The 14,770-nt window shown below is 40.5% G+C and overlaps 1 protein-coding gene and 1 long non-coding RNA gene across 3 annotated transcripts in view; one reads left to right on the forward strand and one right to left on the reverse strand.

The window, feature by feature from the left end:
- LOC111822763 (uncharacterized) overlaps positions 1–4,642 on the reverse strand; it is a 12,214-nt gene extending 7,572 nt beyond the window's left edge. Inside the window, exon 1 of the long non-coding RNA XR_002825870.1 lies at positions 4,541–4,642. This is a non-coding gene — a long non-coding RNA (uncharacterized LOC111822763). The remainder of the gene's footprint in view (positions 1–4,540) is intronic.
- Positions 4,643–4,829: 187 nt separating this feature from the next.
- Positions 4,830–14,770, forward strand: part of KRCC1 (lysine rich coiled-coil 1) — a 20,661-nt gene continuing 10,720 nt past the window's right edge. Inside the window, exon 1 of one of the 2 annotated variants that reach the window (XM_023742321.1) lies at positions 4,830–4,964. The gene's annotated coding sequence lies outside the window, so the exon portion shown is untranslated. The remainder of the gene's footprint in view (positions 4,965–14,770) is intronic. The other variant, XM_023742322.1, reaches the window with a different exon arrangement.

Genomic DNA, 14,770 nt, shown 5'->3' on the forward strand with positions numbered 1-14,770 from the left:
CTGGAGTAAAGGAGAATGAAGAACACCAAAGACACAAGGAAAGTATTAGCCCAAGAGACAGAAAGGGCCACATAAACCAGAGATTTCATCAGTCTGAGACCAGAAGAACCAGATGGTGCCTGGCTACCACCAATGACAGCCCTGACAGGGAACACAACAGAGAGTCCCGGATGGAGCAGGAGAAAGGTGAGGTGCAGAACTCAAATTCTAGTAAGAAGACCAGACTTAATGGTCTGACTGAGACTGGAGGACACCCGGAAAGCATGGCCCCTGGATTCTCTATCAGCCCAGAACTAAAACAATTTCTGAGGCCAACTCTTCAGACAAAGATTGGACTGGACTGTGGGACATAAAGTGATACTTGTGAGGAGTGTGCCTATTAGCTCAAGTAGATACAAGAGACTAAACGGGCAGCTTCTGTCCGGAGGTGAGATGGAAAGGCAGAGAGGGTTAGGAGCTGGTTGAACAGACATGGGGAATCAGGGGTGGAAAGGAGGAGTGTGCTGTCACAGTATGGGGAGAGCAATTGGGGTCACATAACCATGTATGTATAAATTTTCATATGGGAGGCTAACTTGAAATGTAAACTTCATTTAAACTACAACAGTAAAAAAAAAAAAACAGGAAAAAGGGGAAACAAGTTCAATGTCTATCAAGAGAAGAATGGATAACTCATGGTGTATTCATACAATGGAATACTATAAAACTGTGAAAGTAAATGAATCAGAATCTCATATATCAGCATGGGTTAATCTCAAAAAAATAATGGTGAGTGAAAAAAGAAAACTGCACAGGAATAAACAGTGCCTGGGTGGTGAAAATGGTTAATATTCTCAGCTGCTAATGAAAAGGTTGGAAATTTGAATCCACCCAGAGGCACATCAGAAGAAAGGCCTGGTAATCTACTTCTGAAAAATCAGTCACTGAAAACCCTACACAACACAGTTCTACTCTGACACACACGGGGTCACCATGACTCAGAGTTGACTCAATGGCAGCTTGTTTTGGGAGCCATGGTAGTTCAGTGGTAGAATTCTCACCTTCCACGTAGGAGACCTGGGCTTGATTCTTGGCCAATGCACCTCAAGCGCAGCCACTACCCATCTGTCAGTGGAGGCTTGCATGTTGCTATGATGCTGAATAGGTTTCAGCAGAGCGTCCAAACTAAGATAGGCTAGAAGGAAAGGCCTGGCAATCTACTTCTGAAAATTCAGCCAGTGAAAACCCTGTGATCACAAGGTCAAATCCCATTGTGCATGGAGTTGCCGTGAGTATGGTGTCAACTCAATGGCAGCTAACAACAACAATAACGTAATAACACTTATGTAAAGTTTTAAACCACACAAAGCAATATTTCATGTTAATGAAGGCTATATACATATGTAGTAAAAGTATAAAGAAAGGCATGGGAATGAGAAATGCTGATTTAGGGATAGTATTTACTTCTGAGAGGAAGAGGAGTTCTGAGAAAGTAGGGGAGGGCACAGTCACAGATACTTCCCAGTCATAACCAAACACCTCACGGGATTGGTTCACTGGGTTTGAAGGCTTAGGACCATAGTCTAATGGGACAACTTGGTAAATTGGCACGACATAGCCATAAAGTTTATGTTCTACATCCTAGTTTGGTAAGTAGCACCTGGGGTCTTAAAAGCCCCAGATAAAGATAAAACTATTGGTCTCTACTCATCCGGAGCAAAAGAGAAGGTAGAAACCAAAGACTCAAGGAAGGAAGTAGTCTACAGGACTAACTGGATACACGAACCTCATCTATCCCAATACCAGAAGAACTAGATGGTGCCCAGCTACTACTACTGACCGTTCTGACCAGGGACACAACAGATGGTTCCAGACAGAATGGGAGAAAATTATAGAACAAAACTCAAATCCTTAAAAAAAAAAAAGTCTAGACTTGCCGGACCAGTAGAGACTAGATAAATCCCTAAGACTATCATCCTGAGATACCTTTTAAACTTTGAACTCCCAGAGGTCAGCTTTCTGCTAAATAACAGACTGGCTCATAAAATAAAAAATATCTCCCATGAGTACTATGCTCCTTTAAAAAAAAAAAAGTACATATGAGACCATATGGTCAACATTTATCCTAAAGCAAAGATGAGACGGTGGGGGGCAGGAAGGGGGGGCGGCAGGGAAACTAGATTAAGGGAAAGCAAACAACCAGAATGGAAATAATGAGAATGTTGACACACTGTGGAAAATGTAACCAATGTCACTTAACAATATGTATAAGCAAAACCAAACCCATCGCCCCAGAGTCGGGTCTGATTCATAGCGACCCTATAGGACAGAGTAGAACTGGCCCCACAGGGTTTCCAAGGCTGTAATCTTTATGGAAGCCAACTGCCACATCTTTCTCCCGAGGAGTAGCTGGCGAGTTCAAACCGCCGACCTTCTGGTTAACAGGCAAGCGCTTAACCACTGCATAAACTTTCACCAAAAACACAATAATTTTTTTTTAAGTAGAGGATAGTGCATTTCAGGAAGAATCAAACAAACAAACCCATTGCTTCAATTCCAACTCATAGCAACCCTATAGGACAGAGTAAAACTGCCCCATAGGGTTTCCAAGGAGTAGCTGGTAGATTTGAACTGCTGATCTTTTGGTTAGCAGCCAAGCTCTTAACCACTGTACCACTGGGGCTCCACATTTCAGGAAGAGGCAGAAGTATATACAGGCCATCCCCAGGTTATGACTGTCAGACAACTCCTACTTGCCTTTTAACGTTATATAAATTCGCCCTCACTTTGAAAAAATTGAACCAACACCTAGTCGCAACAAATTCTTCATGACAATCACCTTCACCTGCTGCACATGCAGCTTTTAAATCGTTGTAAATGCCTTAGGCCTTTTCTTGCCCTAAAAAAAAAAAAAAAAAACCAAGCCTATTGCAACCAAGTGGATTCCAACTCACAGTGACCCTATAGGACAGGGAAGAACTGCCTCATGTTTCCAAGGAGCGCCTGGTAGATTTGAACTGAAGAGCTTTTGGCTAACAGCCATAGCTCTTTAGCCACTGTGCCACCAGGGCTCCTTCCTTGCACTGACCCAAAAACCAAACTAACTGCCATCGTGTCGATTCCGACTCATAGTGACCCCATAGGGTTTCCAAGGCGATAAATCTCTACGGAAGCCTACTGCCACATCTTTCTACTGCGGAGTGGCTGCTGGTTTTACTAACTGCTGACAATCGCTTAGCAGTCGATCCCTTTAACCAAGGCGCCACTAGGGCTCCTTTCTTGCTCTAAAGTAAAGCTAAATAAGAACCATATGCACATGGTCCGACTTACCCATAAATTCTTAAAGACACAGTTAGGAACAGATCTTGTTCCTAACCCGGGGACTGCCTGTACAATAAATTGAGTTTTGCAATAGCACAACTCATAATAAATATTTACAGGAATCAGTAAAGGTTTAATGTTGCCAATTCATAAGGTAAAGTAGGGTGGGGAAGTGAGGGTGGGGGAAGTGATGCAATCAGGGAGCTGGATATACAATATATGTATATATGTGTGTATGTATGTATGTGGTTTGACTTTTTCCAACAGGGAATGGGGAAGCATTAACAACTTCTAGATAGAACTCATTGGCAGCAATACGGAACGTAGATTGGAGCAGCTGAAGCCAGATGAAGAGAGATCAGTTAGGCAGCTATTGTCACGGTCTAGCCAGAGATGATGAAAACCTGAAATAAGACAATGTCAGTGTGACAGGAAAGGAGAGGATACCCAAGAGAAACACTTGCACAGTGTACCAGGAGACATATCTATCAACAGAAAAACGGGGGGAATATTGTACAGAAATGAAAATGAATAAATTACAGTCATGTGCAACTGCATGGAAAAATCCCAAAATGTTGCAGAATGCTGCATAGAGGAAGATATAAATCTTTAAAATTCATAAACAATCTAAATGTTTTAGTCATGCATGTATGTGATACGAATACGTATAAAAAGAGCAAGGAAGTGATAAACACAAATTATGATAGTGGTTTCCTTGGGAGATGGGAGATGAGATGGTGAGCTTTATACATAAATATTTATACGTGCGTATATGTGTACAACGGAGCCCTGGTGGCGCAAAGGTTAAGCTCTGCTGCTAACAAAAAGGTTGGTAGTTTGAACCCACCCAGCAGCTTTGCAGGAGAAAGATCTGCTCCGGTAAAGACTGCATGCTAGAAAACCCTATGGGGCAGTTCTACTGTCACATGGGGTTACTACGAGTAGAAATTGAGTCTAACGGCAGCCGACGACAACAACAAGATATGTATGTGTGTATGTATGTGTGTAGAAGTAGTTCGTTGTTATATATGTATATAGAAAGACAGAAAGAAGGAGCTGCGGTGGGGGGAGTCATTTATGGACCCATGATGACAACATATCATCACCAAGGATCACGCTTAACCTACTCTGTGTACTAACGGCCACAACGCAGAAAAGAAAGACAAGGCAGAAGATAACGTACTTTTGAGATATTTCGGAGGTGGAATCCCTACATTTCCAGATTCTCTTTTTCGCTCACTTGGTTTTAGATCCACTCCTGCAAGGAAAGCCACCTCCCTGCGAGCAGCCCACGTGCTTTTCCACGTCTCCTGCGGGAGTCGGCGCTGCGACAGCTGCTAGGAGCCAGCCGAGCCCCGAAAAAGGTGGAGGGCGGGGCTAAAGGGCCCGAGGAGAGGGAGGCGACCAACGCAAGCGCAGTAGGGCGCCTCGCCGCCATGGCATCGGCACCGCCCAGTCACCCGCTGGTAGTGGCGGCAACTTCCCCTCGGGAGGCACCGTCTCCGCCTCCTCCTTCGACCCCGCCTGCTCGGCGGCGGAGGCGGCGGCGGCGGTAGCGGTTGTTCCTGCCTCTCCGCCACCTCCACCCCGGCCTATCTTCCGGCTGGCGGCGTTGGCGGGGAGGGGGACAGTAGTTGTAGACGCCCGCCCCTGCCTCAGCGAAGGTGAGTTCCCGCCCGGCGGCGGGGGCTGCCCCGTCTCAGCCCCTCGACTCCGCGGCCCAGCCCGCCGGGCGCGCCCGAATGTGCGAAATGGCCGACCTGGGCCGGGCCGGAGAGCCTCCGCTCCCCTCCACGCCCCGGGAAAGGGGCGCCAGGGCTCCCGGCGGAGTGTGGAGGGACAGGGGACGCCTCCCCTCAGCGGGGAAGCTGAGGTGTGAGTTGGGGAGAGAGGCGACCAGGTGGAGTATGTGGGTCTGGAGTGTCAGGGAAACGGCAGGGGGACTGATGAGGAAGCGCGAAGATCCAGGGGACAGAGAGAGGAGAGAACCGGCCAAGACGTGGAACGGAGTAAACCTCCGCTTGGTGAAATTCAGCATTCTGGAAAATTAGAGACTTCCCGGTAGGATCCGTAGGAGAAGTGTAGTTAGGGATTTGGGGAGAGTAGGAAGTAGCACGAGGAGTCCTGGTGGCGCAGTGGTTAAGCGCCGGGCTGCTAACCGAAAGGTCGGCGGTTCGAACCTACCAGTGGCTCCCCGAGAGGAAGATGTGGCAGTCTGCTTCCCTGCTGTGGGGCAGTTCTCTGTCCTGTAGGGTCGCTGTGAGTCAGAATCAGCTCCACGGCAGCGGGTTTGGTAGGAAGTAGCTTGAAAGTTGCAGGGGCCTTCGGAGGAAGAGGCTTTGGGGAATCACTTCGGAGAATTTTCCGTGACTTTCGGAAGCTCTGGCCCTGTGAAACAAGCCTCTAAGTTGCATAGGCCCACATTACTAGTGGTCTGAGTTTTAATGTGAATCTACCAACACATTCCCCTAACATATCTTTTTCTTGACCATCTCTAAGGTGTTTGAGCTCTCCCAAAGTTACTACTAAATAGCTGCAAACAGCCTGCTATTTGCTAACCGAGAGCTGAGGCTTTAAAGCAGTTTGGGAAATTATTTTAGATGGTGGCACTTGATCCAACAGCAGATTATCTCAATAAAACATTTAGGCATCTAAATTTCATAATTAATTTTTTAATATTTGCTGTGTTGCCTCATGTTCTCGTTTGTCTCCAGAGTGAAAGATGGTGGAATCCAGAATACCGTAGAATAATAATTCCTGGAGGGATAATCATAAATAACATTTTCACCCACTTACATGATATATTGTATTCTTGTGTGCTAGTCCATAATCTGTTACACCTTTCACTTTGGAGGAATGGCAAAACAGTAAATATAAATCTTTTAAAACTTTATAAGCACTTCATAATGCCATTCACTAAAACTGGAAGTTAGAATTTCACTGCATCAAGATGATGTTTTCTTAAGTCTCTTAATGAAGACAACGTTTAGAACACTAGGTTTGGTGTCTTCTCAGCCTGGGTTAGCATGATTGTTCTGAAATAAAAAATAAAATCTCCTGGATTTTTGTTTTTATATGAAACTGCCTGCTAGTCACCAGCAGGTAAGCCTGAGCAGTTTATAGGTGTCAAGACTGCAATTCAGTTTGGCTCTTATGGCCAGATCACAGGAAGATTTGGAACCAGCTTCTCAAGGAAAAAAACAGCTTTTTGCCAGTTTTGGCTTTTTTTTTTCCCCCTTTGAATGTCTTTGAATATGTGTAATTATTAAAGGCATTAAAAGATGTCAGTTCACTTGATGCTAGCAATAACCTTCCTATACCACTTCAAGGTGGTAAAATGAGAATACTGGAATAGGAGTCTGGCAGATTTTCTGGTACTAGTTTCCCCACTAACTATATGGCCCTGAGAAAATCAAACTGTTTGGACTTGGGTTTTATCATCTGTGGATTGGGGAGTTGGACTAGTCCAGTAGTGATTTTGCCCTCAAGGGACATATGGCAATGTCTGGCAACATTTGTTATCACCACTGGGGGGACAGGAGGTGTGCTATTGGCATCTAGTGGTTTGAGGCAAGGGATACTGCAGAGATCCTGGAGTGCCCAGGATAGCCCCTCACAACAGAATTATCCCACCCAAAATGTCAGTAGCGCCAAAGTTAAGAAACCCTGGACTAACCAAACTCAGGTCCCTTACTGCTTTAAAATTATGAACTGATTTTGGGTTTCCATATTGATATTCATGGCTGTGTACTAGAACGGCAAATCATAAAAAATAACTAATCTATAATGACCTTTGAGTTAGAGTTGAGACTGTTCCCTAGGTTTTGAAGAACAAAAATACAATTCTTACCTAAAAAAAATTTACCTCGTCATACTTATTTCAGATCAATGCCCTTCATTAACTGTTCAGTTAACTGCTAACATAACAAATGGTAAATATTTTATATTACACTGTTTAAATACTATCAGGAGTCAATATATTTTTAGTTTAGATATTTATAAAAGCCTTAAATAATTGCCAGTTATAATAAGTGGGTAAACAAGAAAAGGGGAAAAAAATGTTGCTTGATATTTTGTCAGTATCTTTCTTTAAAAAGACCTGTTAGGAGATTCCTCCAGAAGGTATCAAAAACTGTCATGCTTCCAGTTATTAAAATTCCACTCTCACTTTCCAGATCCTGATAGGACCGTTAAAACTGACTTGAAGAGCATCTGCTGTTCCATTTTCATCTATAGCTGTAGCACCCTTATGAGGCTCTCCTCTGTATTGGTCTTGGCAGTGAGCAAATTTCAGTAAGGATTAGAGATTGGCAAGCAGGGAAGAAATAAGAGCTGAGAAGTTACAGATAGGAAATTGAGAAACTCAATCACAGAAAAAGAAATACCAAGTGACCAGTTTACGTGAAAAGAAATATACATACTTAAAATTTATGATGAAGGTGTTACAAGATTTTCCAGGACACTTTGTAATTCATTCAGTGAAGTTTCTCAAGTATTTTTGACAGTTAAAAAATGAATGTTCACCAAATAATGATATTCCTGAGTAATCATAGTTAAAACACAACAGCAGCAAATAAAAACTCTTGTTTATCTACCTAGGAATTCCTTTTAAGGAAAAAAATTTTTTTAATGGACTCAATTTTAGAGTGAAGGACATTTCTGACTCTTTATTGAGTTGTTAGTTCATTTATTTAGCAATTGCCTAAAAGTACTTGCCTGTTTTCATGATAGTAAATAGATTCAAGTCAAATGGCAGTAAGAAAATCTGGCTCATAGCCATTCTTATACATTTATTCAGAAAGCATTGGGCTCCGACTGTGTACCAGGTACTTGTTCGGTACTGAGGGTATACGGATGAATTAGGTACAACCCTTTTAAAGGGCCCAGTAGTAGTGCTTGGTAGTTAAATTCAGGGGAAAAAAAAAAGACTAAGTGGGGATTAATTTTAAATATGGATTAGTCAGACTTTTTCACTATCAGGAGTAGTTCATTGTTTCATATAAATCTATGCTCTGCCCAAGACATCTGATTTACCACAAGCACACCAAAGCTCATTATATTGTAAATCTAATGTTGGCAGCTGGGAATAATGGTTGGTCTGGTGAAACATTAATGATCATGTTAGGTTCATATCCATGTCCTTTATTACATGAAAATGCTGACTAAACATGTTGCAGTGACTAACTTAAAGCTTGCCCTTTCTGTATTCATTACATACATGTTAGGACATGAGTGTTGTTGATTTTTCCCCCCTTAATCTCACGACCCATTCACATTTACTAACCCACTTGAAGGAATGACATGCATTATTTGATGGCTTTCTGATACTGTATGTCTGCTGTGGGTCCAAGTATAACTAATGGATTTACACAGGAATTTAATTCAGTATCTAATGTCACAAGCATAATCCCTGAGCTAGCTAGCTATAGAGTAGTTATGATTATTGACATTCAAAGACTTAGTTTAAAGAAAGACAAATTTAATAATAAATATGTAATACTCTCAATGGTTTTGTTTGTTCATTTTGTATTTTGTGAGTGGAAATATGCCATAATAAGTACTTAGTTATTTTTGTGATTGTTGTATTAGTAGAATTGCTATAACTTAGCACACTCATAGGTCGGATAATAATCTCCTTTCCTAAAAAGGAGAGATTAATGACTAGCATTATAGCTAAGAGTATTTATGATGCTGACAGGTGTGGGACTGCATTTTTTTTAGCACAGTTAAGATCTCTTAAAACTCCTTAAATGGGGTTTGACCTTCAGGGGCAAAAAGGAATAAAGCAGCATGCTTTGGCAAAGATAACCGAATCAGTTACCTAGTCTCCTGTAGTTTAGTGCTATGCTCTGCTTTATCTTTTCCAAGATTATAATGGTATCAAAAGGTTGCAAAACTCCCTAGGGACCAGGAACAAGGCAGTGATGTTCATTCTTACCACTTGTATTCTACATTTTACTGGAGGTCTTACCAATACAATAAGACAAGAAAAAGAAAAGGTTTACAGATGGGAAAAGAAGAAATAAAACTGTACTTGCAGATGATATGATCATCTATGTCAAAAATCCCAAGGAATCTAGAAAAAAGGCTACTATAATAATAAGTTTATTTGGCAAAGTCACAAAGTACAAAGTCAATATACAATCACAGAAAATACTTAGGTGTGACTTTAACAAAATACGTTAGAAACTTTGTAACATTGCTGAGAGAAAGAAGGTACAAATAATGGAAAGATAAAATTAAGTCCCCTAACATTCTTAGTGAATTAGGTTAAAAGTATTTGGACTATCTCATTAACTTAGTACATTTATTAGAGGGGAAGAAAACAGCTATTTACACCTAAAACAACCAAACTAGCATCCTAAGCTTGCTCAAAAAATTTTGTTCTTCAAAGATTAAAGACGTTTAATAAACCATTATGCTATATTATATTTAAGTGCTATGTCAACACAAATCAAATAATGGGCTGTGAAGCGTGAAGATTTTTTTTAATTTTTCATTTAAATTCAGCGTATTTAGTAAACCTGAAACTTCTTAAAAACGTGTCATATGCAAAAGTTGAATTCAGGTTTTGCATTTTCTAAAAGAGTGGTTGGAATGGAACAAATTCTGACAGGTCTAGAATTAGGAAAAGTAAGCTAGTTCTTAGTATTTCAATTAAGGTTTATATGCTCTTTTCAGACATTTGAACACAGTGGTCGATGTGCAGTGTTTTTATTACTTTAACTTTCACAGTGACATTACACATTTTTACTGAAGTATATATAAAAGATCAAACCTTGTACAGCTATTGAATAACTTACCCTGCAGAGTTTCATTTCTCCAAAATGAAAGATTCCATATTCTCTTTACACTGTGGTGATCTTTTACTTTCCTAAAAGTAAATGAGCAGGTAAATGGCATTGTTGGTGTTCACCTATAACTAGGTTTGTGGTGTGTATGCAGTGTAAATAGGAACATCAAAGTTTCAGAATTTTCTCTGAAATTTCTAGAAGGTACATCTAAAAAAATACTCTAGATGAGTTTCAGTCACATGACAAACTGTATTTCCTGCTTAGGACCTAATCCAAAACCAAACCCATTGCCACTGAGTCAATTCCAACTCTTGGCGACCCTATAGGACAGACTAGAACTGCCCCATAGGGTTTTCAAGGCTGTGAATCTCTACAGAAGCAGACTGCCACATCTTTCTCCCCAGGAGCAGCTAGTGGGTTTGAGCTGCCGACCTATCGGTTAGCAGCTGAGTGCTTAACCACTGTGCCACGAGGGCTCCGTTAGGACCTAATACCAGCCTGTTAAACAGCTAAGATCCATGGGCGTTCCTGCTTGATACTGCATACTCTTTTGGGTATTAACATATATCAAATTATAAAGACATTAACACAAGCGATAAACTGATACCTTCAAAGAGTTGTTTCAGAATCAGAGCAATCAGGAAAGACAAGGATCAAGTCTAACTTTGAGCTTTTTTAAAAATAATCCCTCTAGACATAAGTTAGCTTGAAATCAAAGAATTAGGTACTCCTGTCCGCATTCCTGTCCTGTTGTCACAAAACTTTATTTGGCTTTCTGTAGTTAGTAACATCTCAGTGTGTCAGTTAAGTAGATGGAATCCTGAATAACAACAATAAAATAGCTCACCTCTACAGCGCTTACTGTGTGCTCTGAACTCTTCTGAACACTTTACATACATTTTCTTTAAGCCTCACAACAACTCTTTTTATGTGTGTCCATGTTTCAAAGATGAGGAAGGAATGCGAGGCACAGAGGTTGCACAGCTTCTAAGTGGCAAAACTGACTGCAGAGTCCCTAGTTCTGTATGACTCCAAGGAACAATGATGTAGTTAGGATAAATGACAGGCTGTAGTTCTGCATAGGTGTCTTGGCCTTTGTTAGGTGGATGATTTTTCTGGAAACAAAGCCAACACTTAAAAAAATCTAGCTTAACAAAATAAGGTAAAATTATTTCTTTTTCCCAAAAATTCGCTGTAAGTCTTTAAGCTCCTAGTACACTTTCTAAGGAGCCCTGGTGGTACAGTGGTTAGGCTGCTAACCGAAAGGTTGGCAGTTCGAACCCACCAGCTGCTCCGCAGGAGAAAAGACCTGGCTATCTGCCTCTGTAAAGACTGCAGCGTTGGAAAGCCTATGGGACTATTCCACTCTGTCCTAAGGGGTCATTGTGAGCTGGAATGGACAACAACAGGACACTTTATTGAAGTGTACTTAAAATAAACTGACATATTTAAAGTGTACAGTGAGTTTTTGACAGATGTGTGCTCCCATAAAATTATCATAAGCAAAATACTAAGTATTTTTATCAACCCCAAAAGTTTCCTCATGCCCTTTTACAATCCACCCCTCTCCACCTGCTTCCTCAAGTAGCTACTGACCTGCTCTCCGTTACTATAGTTTGTATTTCTATAAATTTTTATAAATGAAATCATATAGTAGATCCTCTTTTGTGTCTGGCTCCTTTCACTGAACATGATGGTTTTGAGATTCACCCATGTCGTGTGTGTTGCTGCTTTGTCCTTTTTATTGCTGAGTAATTCCATTGTATGGATATACCACATTTTGTTTATCTATTCACCTGTTGATAGATGTGATTTTTTTTTTTTTGGCTCTTACAAATAAAGCTGCTGTGCACATTCACGTACAAGTCTTTGTGTGGATACATGTTTTCATTGCTTTTGGGCAAATACATAGGAGTGGAATGGCTAGATCATATAGTAGATGTCTTTTTTTTTTTTAAACATTATTCTTTAATCTTAGACCCTGGGCCCTCTGAATTATAATTCTCCTAATGCTTTAAGCTGACCATAGGCACTAGACATCCTCTCACAAATGTCTGTGGCACATTTGACTTATTCCTGACAAAACACGAATTATGCCTGTATCTTGAGTTGTGCCAACAGAAACAGAAAACATGCCAACTTTATTAGTATCTCCCCCTTAGGCTTTTTCATTAGGCTCACGATGAGCAAGCTCATTGCCAGCATAGCGGTGAGTTTCATAAGCACAGCTTCCTCTATTACGTTTCCAAAAAATGGCTGTCAGCTGTGCAGGTTTAAGATGTGCTTTGAGTAGGACATTCAGGAAACTCTTCTGCTTGATGGGATTCATGATTAGATCTTATGTTGCCTCAGTTGTTCTTCATGGCTCTTTATCAAGTGGTGCAAATTTTGTTACTGTAAATTCCAAGTGAAAGTTCAGTCTCTTCCGTTGCAGGGAAATTAGTTTGTCAAATAGCTCGTGAAACTGAATTGTTAGACTTCTAAAGTTTAGAATGCTTCGTGCTTTGCATGTTTTTTGTTAAAGAAACGTAACAAAAATTATGCCCATTACTCATTAAAGACTTGGTTCTTTCTGACGTTTTCAATCCTAGCAAGCTCTATTCTTCCTTAGACTGTCCTTCATTTGATGGTTCTCACAGTATTTGCCCTTTCTCGCATAGATTTGGCAATATTGAATCTACAGAGCTGTGCTGCCCAGCAGGGTAGCCACTAAGTGCATACAGTTATTTAAATTTAAATTAATTAAATTTGACAATTCATGTCCTCTTGTCAGATTTGAAGTGCTCAATAGCCTTATGTGGCAAGTGGCTACTGTATTAAGCAGCACAGATATAGAACGTTTCTAACTAGATGTACTTTTTAAAGGATATACTTTTAAGAAATTGTCACTGTTTTATAAAGTGGTTTTACCATTTTACATTCCAACCAGCAATGTGTATGAGTTCCATTTGCTCCCCATCCATACTGACACATGGTCAGGTTGGGTATGTCAAGTTTAGTTTGAAGATATTCACTATAACTTAAATTAAATTTTTATGGCATTTTAAATTACAAACTCCTATTTTTTTGCAAAAATTAAAACAATACAGATGTGTGCAAAGAGCAAAATTAAATGCTTTTAGCCATTCTAGTGAAGTGGCGTGGTGGTTAAGAGCTCAGGCTGCTAACCCAAAGGTCAGAATTCAGATCCACCAGCCACTCCTTGGAAACCCTACGGGGTAGTTCTGCTCTGTCCTATAGGGTTGCTATTAGTCATAAATGACTCAGTGGCAAAGGGTTTGGTTTTTTTTGGGGGGGGGGTTAGTGAGGGGGTAGTGGTATCTTACTGTGGTTTTAACTCACATTTACTTGATGTTTAGTATCTTTTCATGTGTTGGTTGTCTATTTGTATTTATTTTCTGAAGTGTCTGTTCAAATCTTTTGCCCATTTTTAAATGAGTCGTCTTATTATTGAGTCATAAGAGTTCTTTATGTGTTCTAGATGTAAGTCCCTTGTCTGATATATAATATGTGGATATTTTCTCCCAGTCCGTGGTTTGCTTTTCATTTTCTTGATGGAGAGATGTGTAAAGCCTGGGTATCAGAAAATGTTTCGGTTTTCAAAAAAGGAAGAAATGGATTCCAGGATATAGTCTGAGAAGTTTTATATCAGTCAGAAAGGCAGCCTGGCATAATGGTTGATAGCACATCGAGATATTTACTGTGACCATAGATACGTGTTCCTTAACCTTTCTGTGCCTCAGTTCCCTCTTCTATGCAATATGGATTGTAATAGTACTTACCTCTTTAGGGTTGTCACAAAGATAAAATTAGTTACTAATAAGTGCTCAAAACAGTACCTGGTACATAGTAAGGCCAATGCTGTGTAGCTGTTATAGATCAGATTATTAGTAGGTGGCTTGTGAATATGATACTTTGCAATGAATGTAAAATGACTGTGGATTTTTTAAAAGCGTGAGTCATGCCATGCTTTATTTTCTTTTATGAAAGATCAGTTGGTAGATAAAGGAATATTGTGGACCCATGTTTCTTCAGTGAAGACACTCAGATTCTCAGGGGTTGTTGAGGTATTCAGCAGTACCAAGTATGCCAGGAGATACTTGAAGTTTAGTGGCACATCTTTCTGAGTAATTTATTCAAAGATTAAATAAAGACATTTTGTGTAAAATGGATGTTTTAAGACTAGAGTTCAAGAAAAACTCCTGGCACACAGTAGGCACTCAATAAATGTTAATCTTTTTTCCTTCCCTATCCTTTCCTACAGTATTCACCACAGTACCTTGAAGCAAAGCTCAATAACTAGTGATAAAGTTTAATAATGCCCAAAGTCATGGAGAACTTGAACTAAGTAGTGTATGGGAATTGAAAAATGAAGGGATAGTTATGAAAGAACATTATATAGGATTTCCTGGTGGAGGAAACGGCTGAGATTTTGAGCTTAGGGATGTGATGAAATTAAATAAAGATAAAAATAAAGAGCTGCTCAATTGGCATGACCAGCTTATAAAGACAATGCTCTACGTTTTACCTTGGTGAGTAGTGTCTGGGGTCTTAAAAGCCATCTAAGATACTCCACTGGTCTCATCCCTTCGGGAGCAAGGGAGAGTGAAGAGAACAGGATACAAGGAAAAGATTAGTCCGAAGGACTAATTGTCCACAGCTACCAAGGCCTCCAC

The sequence above is a fragment of the Trichechus manatus genome, unplaced genomic scaffold (assembly GCF_000243295.1).
Source record: "Trichechus manatus latirostris isolate Lorelei unplaced genomic scaffold, TriManLat1.0 scaffold00208, whole genome shotgun sequence".
NCBI lineage: Eukaryota > Metazoa > Chordata > Mammalia > Sirenia > Trichechidae > Trichechus > Trichechus manatus.